The 15,802-nt window shown below is 44.3% G+C and overlaps 1 pseudogene; it reads right to left on the reverse strand.

Annotated features, from left to right (window-relative positions):
* Positions 1-301: 301 nt before the first annotated feature.
* On the reverse strand, positions 302-821 carry LOC112850357 (galectin-related protein pseudogene; annotated as a pseudogene).
* Between the last annotated feature and the right edge of the window lie 14,981 nt (positions 822-15,802).

The following is a 15,802-nucleotide window of genomic DNA, read 5'->3' on the forward strand; positions in this document are numbered from 1 at the left end:
ACAATTTGATACTTTCTTTTTTTTTTTTTTGCCACTTTAGTCTGAATAAAATCCAGCATAATTGTCTTACTTTGTTCTGTTCTGGAAATAATGGCTCGGTGTCTTTGTTCTGACAGCTCCCTAAGGGCAAACCACAGTTTGAAGCTGTCATTTTGGGTTTAAACTGCACAGAAAGTAGAGACAGTGAAACGTGCTTTTTTGTTTTTGTTTCTTTTTAAGTCTCCAGATCTTGCTAGGACACTTGTCCGGAAGAGAGCTGTGGTACCCGATCCCGTTTGAGACAGAGGCGGTTTAAACAATATCAGCCAAGCTTAGCGATCTGGAGGTCCTCATGTATCTTTATGGTGTCAGCTGCAGATAGCATTTGAATGTGGTGGTAAAAATAAAAAAAAATTGGTGTCCATCCACAAACGCTCTGAAACATGGGTGCTCACAAAGAATTTCCACCCTGAATAGCTGGTCTGGGATGAATGGGAAGTAAGGTATCGCAGACTGCCCTTCACCTCTTTCCCCAGGTATACAAGAATTTTTGAGTCGTTGCCAGTCTGTGAACCCAGCTTTGAGTTCAATTGCCACATTGGCAGAAGGGTCTTCAGAGTCACCCCAGGTCAAGCTGATGGCAAAGCTCTCTGGGTTGAAGTCTACGATGCCCCCACCACCAACAGCTTCTTGCCTGGTCTCATGCCACCTGTCATGTGCCCACAAAATGGAACTATCAGTCTTGGGAAATACATGGCTTGAACTGGGGAGCCCAGGGAGTTGTTTAAATGCCCATCATTTGGTTTCACCATGGGAGCGCTGTCCACCACGGATCCTGCCATCCTCCCACATGGTGCATGGGGGTCCTTGGCCAGCAGCGCTGGGGAGGCGGGGGACATGGGGCACGGAGCTCCGGTGGGATTCAGGGGGATCCTGCACTGAGTGGGGGCACGATCCGGGGCTGGCTTGGGCGCACGCTATAGTTTGATAAGTTTTGATATATGGAAGTACTTGTGATACCATCACCACTATCAAGATAATGAATGTATCCATTACCTTCCAAATTTCCTTGTGGACCTTTGTGATTTTTCCCTCCCCTGGCCCCTGCACCTAGACAACCATGGGTCTGCTTTCTGTCACTATAGAGAAGCTTGAATTTTATAAAATTTTGTATAAATGAAATTATACAGTATATACTCATTTTCTGACTGACTTATTTCACTCAGGATTATTATTTTGAGATTCATTCATGCTGTTGTGTGTATTCATAGTTACAAACCGAATACTAAGAATAGTATTCTTTCATTTGTTGATAGACATCTGGGTTACTTCCAGTTTTTAGCTATCACAAATAAAGGTGCTATGCATATTTACGTACAAGTATTTGTCTGGACATGTGCTTTCGTTTCTCCAGTGTAGATACCTGGGAGTGAAATGGCTGGATCATATAATGTGTATATGTATATGTTTAATTTTTTACTTTTTTATTTTATTAAAAAATTTTTAAGGTTTATTTTTGTAGGAGAGAGAGACAGTATGAGTGGGAGAAGGGCAGAGAGAGAGGGAGACACAGAATTTGAAGCAGGCTCCAGGCTCTGAGCCTGATGTGGGGCTCAAACTCATAAAGTGTGAGATCATGACTTGAGCCAAAGTTGGATGCTTAACCAACTGAGCCACCCAGGTGCCCCTATTTTATTTTATTTTATTTTATTTTATTTTATTTTATTTTATCTTTTAGAGAGAGAGAGAGTGAGTGGGGTAGAGAGGCAGAGGAAGGGAGACAGAGAAAGATTGAGAGAGAGAGAGAGAGAGAGAGAGAGAGAGAGAGAGAGAGAATCTTAAACAGGCTCCATGCTTATTGTGGAGCCTGACTTGGGGCTTGATCCCACAACCCTGGGATCATGACTGGAGCTGAAATCAAGAGTTGGGTTCTCACCTGACTGAGCCACCCAGGTGTCCTGATATATGTTTAATTTTTGCGAAAACTTCCAAATGTTTTCCAAAGTGGTTGTTTCATTTTACGTCCCACCTGTAATGAAGAGAGTTCCGGTTGTTCCACATCCTCACTTGGTAGCAGCTCTAATTATAGATACTCAGATGGATGGAGAGGAGTGTCTCGTCATGACTTTAATTTGCATTTCAGGTGGAGTTCTTTTCATTTAGACTTTAATAAACATAACAAGAAAGGTAAGTTGAGAATTATTCTGCTCATACAGTTGCCTTAAGAATAAACAGTTAGAAGTAATTATGTATCATAACTAGCACAAGTAATAAATGAGCTCTGAAAACTACTTTGAATTTTTCCTCTTTAAGCAATTTGCTCACATTTGAAGCTAGCTGAAACCCAACAGAAATAATCTACCCAGTCATGTGCTCAGTTCTGGCTTTTCCTGTCTTGCCTCTGCTCCAGTGCCCCCTGTCTTGCCTTTTCTGTGCTCTGAGAATTTCTTCAGCCTCCAAAGGAGTCAGAATGAACCTATGTCACATCCAGATTCTTAAAATTACAAACGGAATTTGAGCATTTGCTCAACATTTAGAATCAAGGGCAATTCTCATGAACTTATGTTTTTTTTTTTTTTTTTTCACTCTAGGCAGTAGTTTGTAATCTCTTTGGGGTCATGGATTCTTTTGGGAATCAGCCCCAAAAATCAGGGAGACAGAAATGGATAGACGTACACACAAAAAGGGTTGCATGGATCCAGCTCTAGCTAATGCTATTGGACCAATGTGTGTAATGCTAGAATGTAGGGAGGGTTTCCCCCCTTCAGTTATCCTATTCAAAATGTGAGTGGCAGGGGCTGCTATATGTTATCAAAAAGAAGTGCTGGAGGGGCGACTGGGTGGCTCAGTCGGTTAAGTGTCTGACTCTTGGTTTCAGCTCACATCGTATCTCACAACTGATGAGTTGGAGCCCCGCATTGCGCTCTATGCTGAGAGCTCGGAGCCTGCTTGGGATTCTCTGTCTCCCTCCCTCTCTCTCTCTCTCTACCCCTCCCCACCTCGTATCTCTCAAAACTAAATATTTTTTAAAAATTAAAAAAAAAAAAGAAATACTGGAAAATAGAACAGGGGCCTGGGGATCAAAGTCCTGTGGACGTTCTCTCTGCCCTAGACCTTTTGGCTATTCAAGCCACTAGATCCCATCTACTGTTTGAGGTCGTGTGGCTTGAGCTTTGGAGCCAGAAGCTGAAATCACCCTGACAGTACAAGGGGTGAGTTGCAGAGCAGAGTCTCCTTCCTCTGAGAGAACCAGGTCCCACCTGCACCATTCCCGCCACATGTATCCATTGCTCCTACCCCTGGCCTTGCTTGTCCTTTGGGTGTATTGGGAAGAAGAGGAGCTTCTGGCCCCCAAAGAGGGCCTGGGACACCATCCCTGCACGGTAGAGCCCATTGTAATGGATGACCAGTCCTGGAGTCGGGTGTCCCATGAAAGTGCCCCGCCTCTCCCTCCAGTTGGCTTGTGAATGGGCGTGACTCTCCCGGTGAGGCACGTGTGTCCTCAGCTGTTAGCATAGGCCCGCTGGCCCCAGCTCTGCCCCACACAGCAGCGGGGCACAGGTCCCATGGGGGCACCAAGTCTGTTTTCAGGCAGCTGAGGACTGGCCAGGCTCCTCTCTGACATGGTAGAACCCCAGGATAGGGCGATACTTTCACGACTTCTCTCCCTTCCCCAACCCCGAGTTTCATTCTGCTGTTCAGCCTTGGCAGTAGAAGAACACATGGGACGGTCTTGGAACACAGGCAGGACTCAGTAGACGGGACTAGATAGTACTCATTATCATTTATCACTGCTGTAACTGGAGCATCAAGTTGCACCAGCCAGTGAGTACAAAGCCGGCCTCATCACCTTTGACACCTTTGACAGCCAAGTTCCCAACCCTTACCGAGCCCCCACGTAGCTGGCTTGCTCCAGGTCTTTCAGTGTCCATAAGGGAAGAGGTGTGGTTAGGTGCTGGACATTGCTTTCCTCTGCAGTTGTGCTGCTTCTGAGCCTCGACCCTGTGGCTGCAGGGCCCTGACAGCTCTGGCCAGGCTGCCCATGCCAAGGCATACCATCTCCGCTGCCATCAGATGGCCGGCATCACAGCCACAGCTGCCCTGGTCCCCTCAGCATCAGAAAGCTACTCCAGGGCTACTCGCTGGGCACTGGCCTCTGCCACAAGCAGGTTCATCACTCGGACCAGTGATGGGAAGAGCCTTTCCCGCCTGTGCTGTCTTCATGTGGGTGAGGAGTTGCTAGGGCTCAAAATGTCATGGAAGTGGAGATCCACTTCCATTCAGTTCATCTGCACAGGCTTATTTTGTCTTGATGGACCTACTGGGGCCAGGATGATTGAGCTGGGCCGGATCTGAGCATCAGGTGTCATGGATGTTGCACCCAGAGCCACTGCAGACCCTCGGGGGATCATTTCAGGCCTGGTTTGCTCTACCAGCCTTTTTCAACATTATGGGAAATTCTCTCTGAGGGGGCCTATAGCCTGTGCACATTTTAGCATTTGTCAGCCATTCTGCCCTGTCTAAAATGTCTACAAATGTCTAACCCCCCACCTTCATAAACAGTGATAATATAAAATTTACACGTTTGTATATCTGTATGTTTGTATTTTTACATATATATATATACATGCAGGTATACACATACACACACACAGAGGTACACGGGTGTATTAGTCAGGATTTTCCAGAGGAACAGAATAGTATTATATATATACTATACATATACATATGCATGCACACCATATATAGCATACTGTATACTATACACCATACATATACAACATATACTATTTTATATTATATATATATGGCATATGTATACTCTATATACTATATATGCATACAGAGATTTATTATGAGGAATTATCTCATGTGATTACAGAGACTGAGAAGTCCCACGATCTCCGTCTGCAAGGTGCAACCCAGGAAAGCCGGTGCTATAGTTCCAGTGCACGTTTGAAGGCCCGAGAACAGAAGCATCAATGGTGTGTGTCCCAGTCTGAGGACGGGAGAAGACAGATGTCCCAGCTCAACAGACAGAGAGTGGATTCTTCCTTCTTTTTGTTCTATTCAGGCTCTGCACCCACACTGGGGAGGGCAATCTGCTTTACTTCCTCTGTGGACTCAAATGCTAATCTCATCCTCACAGACATACCCAGAGTAATGTTTCACCAAATTTCTGGGCACTATGGCCCAGTCAAGTTGACATATAAAATTAACCATTACAAGTCTCTTCAGCCTTCATGTTAAATAGATCTTTTTGTAGGAGTGAAGTCACATGACTCTTGATATATGTATGAGTTTTAGCTCTAGACCAGTCAGAAACTTGCTGTACTTTACAGATGTAAATGTAGGGGCTTTAACATTATGTAGTGGGGTTCATGCTATACGTTCAATTTTTTCATCCTTTTTTAATTTCTGAATGTATTTATTTCTTGCAACTCATGACCTCACCAAATATGATTTTCATTTAAATTAAAAATTACTTTTCATTAAAATTAGAAAGCATATAATTTTCCGCTCTAAATATAAAAACCTATCATTACACATAGGATTGTAAGGAACACAAACACCCAGGGTGCTCAATTATCTTTCTTGCTAACCTTCTCAATTACTGCTTAATCGTTCATGGTTTGCACCAAGCTGGAGTGGATTAAATCATCCTTTCCATCTGACAACGAATACTCTTAATACCTTCCTGGGCCTTTAATTAAATATGCCAACACACACACATGTTGCCGCAATTCTAATCATCTAGAAAAAGTAATATAAATAATAATGGTAATTATTAGTGCCAAGGCACTGTTCTAAGCACTTTACGTACATATGAACTCACTCTTCATAACAACCCATTTGATGCCTGCTTTATGGCTGAGGAAGCAAAGCCCAGAGTAGTAACCTGCCCGAGGTCACTGGTCAGTGTGGACTTCACCTGGGCTACTCTCCGCTAATTCTAAGGAAGGGCTTTCCATACCTATCATCTGTTTATTTCTGCACCTTTTTTCCATCTGCAAGAACAGAAAAAAAAAGAAAGCATGTAGCTGTAGATATGCTACATAACCCGGTGCATGTTTTTCAGCCACAATCTGTTTTTCTCTGTCACCTTTTCCTTCTGAGAAATTCCTGAGCCCACTTTGGAAGTGACCCCACATAACACTTTGTCACTTGGTGTCCTCTGGTGCAACGATGTCCTGGGGCCTCATCACCACCAGAGGTTGTGAACCAAACCATGGTGAGTGAGCTCGTTGGGGTGACACCAAGCACACCTTTGGGACCCTCAGTCAAGAAAACGGCACAGTTGGGGGGCAATGGGAAGGCAGCTGGGAGTATTTGGTGAGCCCTGCATGGAAAGGGTGTGGCCTGTTAGCTTGTTTGGCTCTTGGTTGCAGTGATCAATAATGAAAGGAGAGTACTGATCCCTGTAGATACTGAGAACCACGAGACTGGCATGGGGCTGGGCATGTTTTTGAGTGGACAGTAGTGGGAGTAGAGCCACTGACACTCAGCTCTTTCTGCCCTGAGAGGCCAAGACTCTGCACTGTCTTTCTGCATTGGCCCCTGCCCTCTGTCTCCATTATTGGGTCTTGACCCTGGCTCCTTGCCCCTTCCCTGTGCACTCCCCTATCTCCATTCTGAGCAGGCCCTGCCTGGAATGGATGCTATAGCTGGATTCTTGACAGGTGGCAAAGGATACCTGCAAGTGCATAATAGCTGGGGTGGAGAGGACAAGGTGTAAAGCCAGTACAGATCAGGGACAGAGACACTCACAGTTGGGGAAATCAGTGAGGAGGTGCCATTTGAATTGGGCCTTGAAGGTTTGGACATTACAAGCAGAGGGAGGGCCCTGGGGTGGGAAATCACAAGAGGAGAATGTGGGCTCAGTGAGGCTGGAGAAAGGTGAACAGTGGGCAGAGGGAAGGCTAGACAGGCAGGTCTGGACAGCCTGGGGGAGGACATTACATGTTGGACTGCCCATTTCTATAGGACTGAGAACCCCACAGCTCAAGGCTAAGTGATGGTCTGGGCAGGGGCTTAACAAGTGACTTGTACCCTGGGCAATGTCTGGCAGCCTCTGCTGAGGGCCTATTTCCTGTGTGGCCTCCTGTACTTATGCATCAGGTGGATGGAGGATGAGCGGTGTCTAATGGTATAAGGGGCCACATAGGTCATGGGGAAGAGGAAATTGGTGGAGAAAGAGAAAGCACATGGATCATTGTTTTTTGGGAGAAGGTGAGCAGCCAAAGGGATGACCATGCCAGAAAGCAGGACCTCATCTTAGGCTCCTTCCGTCTTTCACCCCCTGCCCCCATTAGTCAGTCACTCCTCCCAGTCATTTATACCCCCTGCCAACATTTATGCTTCAGCTCCACTGGATCCTCTGTATTTTTCGAGAATGTTCCCATCCTTTGCATTGCCTTGGTCTGTGGACATTTGGTTGCCTCTGTCTGCAAAATCCCCTCCCACCTTATCTTCTTGGTAAACTTCTACCCAACACCACTTTATTAACCTAAGAAATGGCTCTATGGGTTGATTGCACCGTGCACAGGCCTGCACAAAAACAGTTCTCAAACTGTCTTGACAATGTCTGTGTGGCTGCTTGGAGATGTTCCTCTCAGCTCTTCGAGAAGAGACTCATTGCCCAGCTGTCAAGTGTATGGTGAGCTGATAGCTTCAGCTGTAGCCTCCTTCAGAATCAACCTCGGTCTTCAGCTGAGGCCACATCCTTTTCAGGTGGCGTTACTAGGCCAGCCATTTCCGCACAAGGCTGGCCTTCTCTAGTGGGTAGGCTGTGCTCCAGAGTCCCCCGCTGGGCAGGCAGAAACCCTAGCAGGTCTACACTGTAGTAGGTGAGTTCTCCCTGCCCTCTCTGGCTTCTGCTGCCTTCCTCTCACAAGTCCTATGCCTCAGTGGGAGATCTGTCGGATTTCCTAGGTCCAATTCAGCATGTTTCCGAGGGTGGTCTGAGAGGTGGGTAAGTAAGATGGAGTTTAGGGACTGATCACCTCGTCACCTGACTGGCAATGAGGGCCACATCCCAGGAGTTAGGTGAGTATGAACAACCCCAGCATGAGCTGGTGGTCCCTTCTTTAAAAAAAAAAATGTTTATTTCTTTCTGAGAAAGAGGGAGAGAGAGCATGCACGAGCACATGTGGGGGAGGGGCAGAGAGAGAGAGAGAGAGAGACAAAGGGCTCTGTGCTGAACCCACGAACCGTGAGATCATGACCTGAGCTGAAGTCAGATGCTTAACCGACTGAACCACCCAGATGTCCCAACTGGTGGTCCCATCTTAAACATTTTACAGGTTGGGGTGGGGGGCGCCTGGGTGGCTCAGTCGGTTAAGCGTCTGACTTCGGCTTAGGTCATGATCTCACGGTTCACGGGTTCGAGCCCTGTGTCAGGCTCTGTGCTGACAGCTTGGAGCCTGGAGCCTGCTTCCGATTCTATGTCTCCCTCTCTCTATGCCCCTCCCCCGCTCATGCTCTGTTTCTCTCTGTCAAAATAAACATTTTAAAAAATTAAAAAAAAAGAACACAGTGTTCTTAGTGGAAAATAGATGGGCAGCCAAAGGGTACTGTATATATATGCATATACAATCAAAGGAGATAAAAAGTGAATGAGTGGGAGGTTAACAGTGCCTCAATGAAAAGTCATAATGTTTGTCCAGTTTCTGGACTTGAGCCAGTTTTCAGACCCAGAACCTGCTGACAGAAGAGGTGGGCTGGAACACCAGGGGAAGAATCCTGCAATACCATGGCCAGTATGCACTTTACTGATTCCTGGTCCTTCCCCAAGGGGACCTACCTTTACTATGGTAGTTACACCCTGGGGAAAGAGTAATATTCAGACATTTCAAGGACTGTTGGACACAGGGTCTGAGTTAATGTTGCTATCCAGAGCCTTGTAATGTTATCATGGTCCCCTGTTAGCATAAGACCATATGGAGTCCTTGCCAAAGACCCAGCTTACAGTGGATTTATTGTGTTCATAGACCCATCTGGTGATCTATGTAATTGAGATCAACATACTTGGTAGTTGGAGTAACCTCCACATTGGAACGTTGGCTTGTGGCATAAGAGCTATCAGAATGGTGAAGGTTAAATGCAACTCTCTGAAATGCCCCCTGCCCTTCAGCCAGAATAGTAAATCAAAAACGTCTGTCATCTCCTGAGGGGAAAAGTGGAAATTAGTGCCATGGTTAAGAAGCTGAAGGATGCAGAGAAGGTGGTCCCCATCTTAGCTCTATTTAAATCAACAGTCTGGTCCCTACAGAAATGAGATGGATTCTGGAGAATGTATACCACCTGCTGCAAACTCAAGCAAATGGGAACACCAGTCACAGCTTTCCTGCCAGAGGTAGTGTATCTGCTGGAGCAGATTCATAAGGTCTTGGGTACAAGGGATGCAGCCACCAATGTGGAAAATAGATTCTTAGCTGTTTCACTCAGAAAAGAGGATCAGCATCAATTTGCATTCGCATGAAATGGACAATAATATTCATTTACGGTTTGTCCAGTCTGTTAATCCATTCACCTTTTGTCCTAATATAGTATGAAGAGATCTGGACTGTCTAGATATTTAACGAAACATCACATTGATTCTCAACATTCGTAGTATTATGCTGGCTAAGCCAGATGGGCAGGAGGTGACTGGAGGTCTTGTTGAGATACATGCGACCCATCGGGTGGAGAATAAACTCTGGAGATTTAGGAGCCTGCCACATCAGTAAAATTTTTAGAGATCCACTGGTCAGTGGTGTGCTGAGATAGGTCCTGCAAAGAGGAAGACAAATGATTGCATCTTATAGCACATACCACAAAGGAGAAAGCACAATGCCTAGTGGGTTTCTTTGGGTTCTGGAAGCATATCCCATTCCTGGGATATACTATTCTAGCCCATATACAAGGCAGTACAAAAGGATGCCAACTTTGAGTGGGACCCAGAGCAGGAAACAGCTCTGCTGTAGGTGCAGGCCAGCAGCTCGGCCCCTTGGGCCATGTGACCTGACAGATCTAATGGTGTTGGAGGCATTGGTGGTAAAGGATGCTACAGGAAGTTTTGGCAAACTCCAGTGGGAGAATGACAACTCAGGGCTCTAGGATTCTGGAGCAAAGCCATGCCATCTGCAGTGGAAAACAACTCTCGGGGTGCTACTGAGCCCCGAGGAAGCAAATAGCTGGAGGCTGTCAGCTAACCACACTTCTTGCAGTTGGCAACGTTTTTTCTTTTCTTTTTTTAAATTTAATTTATTTTTAAAATTTACATCCAAGTTAGCATATAGTACGACAATGATTTCAGGAGTAGATTCCTTAATGCCCCTTACCCATTTAGCCCCTCCCCCTCCCCCAACCCCTTCAGTAACCCTCTGTTCTCCATATTTAAGAGTCTCTTATGTTTTGTCCCCCTCCCTGTTTTTATATTATTTTTGCTTCCCTTCCTTTATGTTCATCTGTTTTGTATCTTAAAGTCCTCATATGAGTGAAGTCATATGATATTTGTCTTTCTCTAATTTCGTTTACCATAATACCCTCTAGTTCCATCCATGTAGTTGCAAATGGCAAGATTTCATTCTTTTTGATTGCTGAGTAATACTCCATTGTGTGTGTGCGTGTGTATATATATATATATAGTATCTATATATATACATATATATATATGGTGTGTGTATATATATATGGTATGTATGTATGTATATATATATATATATACACACATACACACACACACACCACATCTTTTTAAAAAATTTTTTAAATGTTTTATTTATTTTTTTTGAAAGAGAGAGAGATAGAGCATGAGTGGGGCAGGACAGAGTGAGGGGGAGACACAGAATCGGAAACAGGCTCCAGGCTCTGAGCTGTCAGCACAGAGCCTGATGCAGGGCTCAAATTCGTTTACTGCAAGATCATGACTTGACCCAAGTCGGAAGCTTAACCGACTGAGTCACCCAGGCACCTCTATACCACATCTTCTTTATCCATTCATCCATCGATAGACACTTGGGTTCTTTCCATACTTTGGCTATTGTTGATAGTGCTGCTATAAACATTGGAGTGCATGTGCCCTTTTGAAACAGCATAAATACCTGTATCCCTTGGATAAATACCTAGTAGTGCAATTGCTGGGTTGTAGGATAGTTCTATTTTTAATTTTTTGAGGAACCGCCATACTGTTTTCCGGAGTGTCTGTACCAGTTTGCATTCCCACCAGCAGTGCAAAAGAGATCCTTTTTCTCCACATCCTCGTCAACATCTGTTGTTGCCTGAGTTGTTAATGTTAGCCATTCTGACAGGTGTGAGGTGGTATCTCATTGTGGTTTTGATTTGTATTTCCCTGATGATGAGTGATGTTGAGCATTTTTTCATATGCCTGTTGGCCATCTGGATGTCTTCTTTGGAGAAGTGTCTATTCATGTCTTTAGCCCATTTCTTCACTGGATTGTTTTTTGGGTGTTGAGTTTGATAATTTCTGTATAGATTTTGGATACTAACCCTTTATCTGATACGTCGTTTGCAAATATCTTCTCCCATTCCGTTGGTTGCCTATTAGTTTTGCTGATTGTTTCCTTCGCTGTGCAGAAGGTTTTTATTTTGATGAGGTCCCAATAGTTAACTTTTGCTTTTGTTTCTCTTGCCTCTGGAAACGTGTTGAGTAAGAAGTTGCTGCGGCCAAAGTCAAAGAGGTTTTTTGCCTGCTTTCTCCTTGAGGATTTTGGTGGCTTTCTGTCTTACATTTAGGTCTTTCATCCATTTTGAGTTTATTTTTGTGTATGGTGTAAGCAAGTGGTCCAGGTTCATTTTTCTGAATGTTGCTGTCCAGTTTTCCCACCACCACTTGCTGAAGAGACTGTCTTTATTCCACTGGATATTCTTTCCTGCTTTGTCAAAGGTTAGTTGGCCATACGTTTGTGGGTCCATTTCTGGGTTGCCTATTCTGTTCCATTGATCTGAGTGTCTGTTCTTGTGCCAGTACCATACTCTCTTGAGGATTACAGCTTTGTAGTATAGCTTGAAGTCTGGGATTGTGATGCCTCCTGCTTTGGTTTTCTTTTTCAAGATTGCTTTGGCTATTTGGGGTCTTTTCTGGTTCCACAAAAATTTTAGGATTGTCTGTTCTAGCTCTGTGAAGAATTCTCATGTTGTTTTGATAGGTATTTCATTGAATATGTAGATTGCTTTGGGTAGTATTGACATTTTAACAATATTTATTCTTCCTATCCAGGAGCATGGAATCTTTTTCCATTGTTTTGTCTTCTTCAATTTGTTTCATAAGCTTTCTATAGTTTTCAGTGTATAGATTTTTCACCTCTTTGGTTAGATTTATTCCTAGGTATTTTATGGTTTTTGGGGCAATTGTAAATGGGATCGGTTCCTTGATTTCTCTGTTGCTTCAGAAATGCATGGGTGTATAGGAATGCAACCAGTTTCTGTGCATTGATTTTATATCCTGCAACTTTGCTGAATTCATGGGTCAGTTCTAGGAGTTTTTTGGTGGAATCTTTTGGGTTTTCCATATAGAGTATGATGTCATCTGCGAAGGGTGAAAGTTGGACCTCCTGCTGGCTGATTTGGATGCCTTTTATTTCTTTGTGTTGTCTGATTGCAGAGGCTAAGACTTCCAATACTATGTTGAATAATAGTGGCGAGAGTGGACATCCCCATCTTGTTCCTGACCATAGAGGGAAAGCTCTCAGTTTTTCCCCATTGAGGATGATATTAGTGTTGGGTCTTTCATATATGGCTTTTATGATCTCAAGGTATGATCCTTCTATCCCTACTTTCTCAAGGGTTTTTATCAAGAAAGGATGCCGTATTTTGTCAAATGATTTCTCTGCATCTATTGAGAGGATCATGCGGTTCTTGTCCTTTCTTTTATTGGTATGATGAATCACATTGATTGTTTTGTGGATATTGAACCAGCCCTGCATCCCAGGTATAAATCCCACTTGGTCGTGGTGAATAATTTTTTTAATGTATTGTTGGATCCAGTTGGCTAATATCTTGTTGAGGATTTTTGCATCCATGTTCATCAGGGAAATAGGTCTATCATTCTCCTTTTTAGTGGGATCTTTGGATGTGGAATCAAGGTAATGCTGGCTTCATAGAAAGAGTTTGGAAGTTTTCCTTCCATTTCTATTTCTTTGGAACAGCTTCAAGAGAATAGGTGTTAACTCTTCCTTAAAGTTTTGGTAGAATTCTCCTGGAAAGCCACCTGGCCCTGGACCCTTGTTTTTTGGGAGATTTTTGATTACTAATTCGATTTCTTTACTGGTTATGGGTCTGTTCAAATGTTCTATTTCTTCCTGTTTAAGTTTTGGTAGTTTATATGTTTCTAGGAATTTGTCCATTTCTTCCAGATTTCCCATTTTATTGGCATACAATTGCTCATAATATTCTCTTATTGTTTTTATTTCTACTATATTAGTTGTCATCTCTCCTCTTTCATTCTTGATTTTATCTATTTGGGTCCTTTTTCTTTTTGATCAAACTGGCTAGTGGTTTATCAATTTTGTTAATTCTTTCAAAGAACCAGCTTCTGATTTCATTGATCTGTTCTACTGTTTTTTGTTTTTGTTTTTGTTTTGATAGCATCAAAACTAACCTATATTAGTTCTTTTCTTCTGATTTTGGGTTTTATTTGCTGTTCTTTTTCCAGCTCTTTAAGGTGTGAGGTTAGGTTGTGTATCTGAGACCTTTCTTCCTTCTTTAGGAAGGCCTGGATTGCTATATACTTTCCTCTTATGACCTCCTTTGCTGCGTCCCAGAGGTTTTGGGCTGCGGTGTTATTTTCACTGGCTTCCATGTACTTTTTAATTTCCTCTTTAACTTCTTGGTTAGCCCATTCATTCTTTAGTAGGATGTTCTTTAGTCTCCAAGTATTGGCAACATGTTTTTTTCTTGAAGGAGGTTCTGAACAGTGCATCTTCCTTCTTATCGGGGGCTCAGACTCTTCAAGAACCAGGACCTGCATCTCACTACAGGTGAACCACTGAGACAACAGAGGTGGTGGCTGAGAGTGAGGGGATTTGGAATGAATAGCAGAGGAGGGAGGTAATGGGTACCAGCTGTGGACCCCCAATGAACTGTGGCAAATGGGGTCTGTATTTCATCCCTTAACTTCCCTCTTGGAGGTTTCCCTAAGGAAGAGAGCCTTTAGGGCCCAAGGGGAGCTGCTCTCCACATGTGTGGAGAAGTGAGTCCATGCCACATGAGCTGTGTACTATGGTGAACTCAGAGCTACAGCACTCACTTCCCCTTCAAGAAGCCAAGAGCAGTGGGGTGAGCTGACAGCCTCAGCATGGGGATCACGTCACGGTCAGCTTCAGCTTTTGAGCTGAGGTCATGCTCTTCTTGGGTTGGCCTCAGCCAATGACTGAGCATGATGATAAGACAGGGCCTGGCTATTTTGCCCAGTAAGGGACTCTCCTAATAGGAAACCTTGGACATCTTTGTTTCAGTGCTCCCACAGGGTGGCAAAAACTTTGTCCTGTCTGCATTGTGTTTGCTGTGTATCCCCAAACCATCTTCCTCCACTTCTTTCATGACATTACTTGCTCATGAACCCTGTGCTCTCCAAACTCTTTGTTGGCCTCTGCTTCCAGAGACCTCTCCATGGGCACAGTCAGCCTGGCCTACCCCCTCTGATCTCTGAGAGCACTGGTCTTTACAACAGGTGCTTTGTACTTGATTGTGGTCTGACCGACTGACCATCCTGACTGCATAATGCCCAGCTTGGCTGTCAGGACTGTGCTTTGTGACTCTAGCAGGGACTCTAAGATTCTTGTGTGTGTTCTCTGAGAGTGTGCGGCCTGCAGGCCACTGGGAGGGAGGAGAGGGGGAAATAGTTAAACAGGAGAAACTCAGGAACCCTGCAGCCAGAGGGTTTGTTTGTGAGTAGGTAGTTCTCAGGGACAGCTTTAGGCTAGAGGACTTTGGCCACCAGGTGGGGCCTCTGCGGTGTGGACTTCATCTCCAGACCCTCCCCTGCCTCCCTGAGGGCCAGATGAAGACAGAGTGACTTGTGGATTAGGCATCAAGGGCTGGGGTGGGAAGAGGCCATGAGAGCCCCAGCACATCCAGAACAAGAGCTGCATTCCAGAGAGCACAACAGGTGCCACAGAGAGACTGGAGGCAGGGGACAGCATTTCAGAGTGTTGGGGCAGAGGGATCCTCTATGGTCTGGCTTAAGAGAATCTGAGGGTGGCTTCAGTTGCTGGGACTCTCTGCACACTGACTTGGCCATTACAACTAAAAGTACTGGGGGCAGGGAGGGTCATTTTATCAGAGTTCTTTAAAAATATTGATCTACAACATTATATTAGTTTCAAGTGTACAACAATGACTCAGTATTTGTATATATTGTGAAATGATCACCATAGTAAGTCTAGTTAACATCTGTCATCACACATACTTTTTCTTCTGTTGGGAACTTTTAAGACCTACTCTCTTAGCAACTTTCAAATACACAATTCAGTATTATTAACTGTCATCATCCTGCCATACATTACTTCCCAGGACTTATTCGTTTTGTATCAGAGGACTTTATGGTCACAGAGCATGGCTCCAGAGGGAGGAGAGATCAAGGAATTAAACTACCTCCCTCAGCCTCTCTAGGCAAAGCACAGATACACCATGAGAGAGTGCACCAGAAGTGTACCTACCAATAACCACACCCCAGCCGCCCTATGTAATTATTGTCATTTGTTCTAGTAGAGGGAATCATGTGAAACTGCCATTTTTGTAGGTCAGAAAACAGTGAAATACTGGTAATTTTATTTGGACTAATTTAACAGAGTTGAGTTTAAGTTAGGAGTGTATGTATTTC

This window comes from Puma concolor, chromosome C2 (assembly GCF_028749965.1).
Source record: "Puma concolor isolate L17-30 chromosome C2, mPumCon1.1.hap2, whole genome shotgun sequence".
In the NCBI taxonomy this organism is placed as follows: domain Eukaryota; kingdom Metazoa; phylum Chordata; class Mammalia; order Carnivora; family Felidae; genus Puma; species Puma concolor.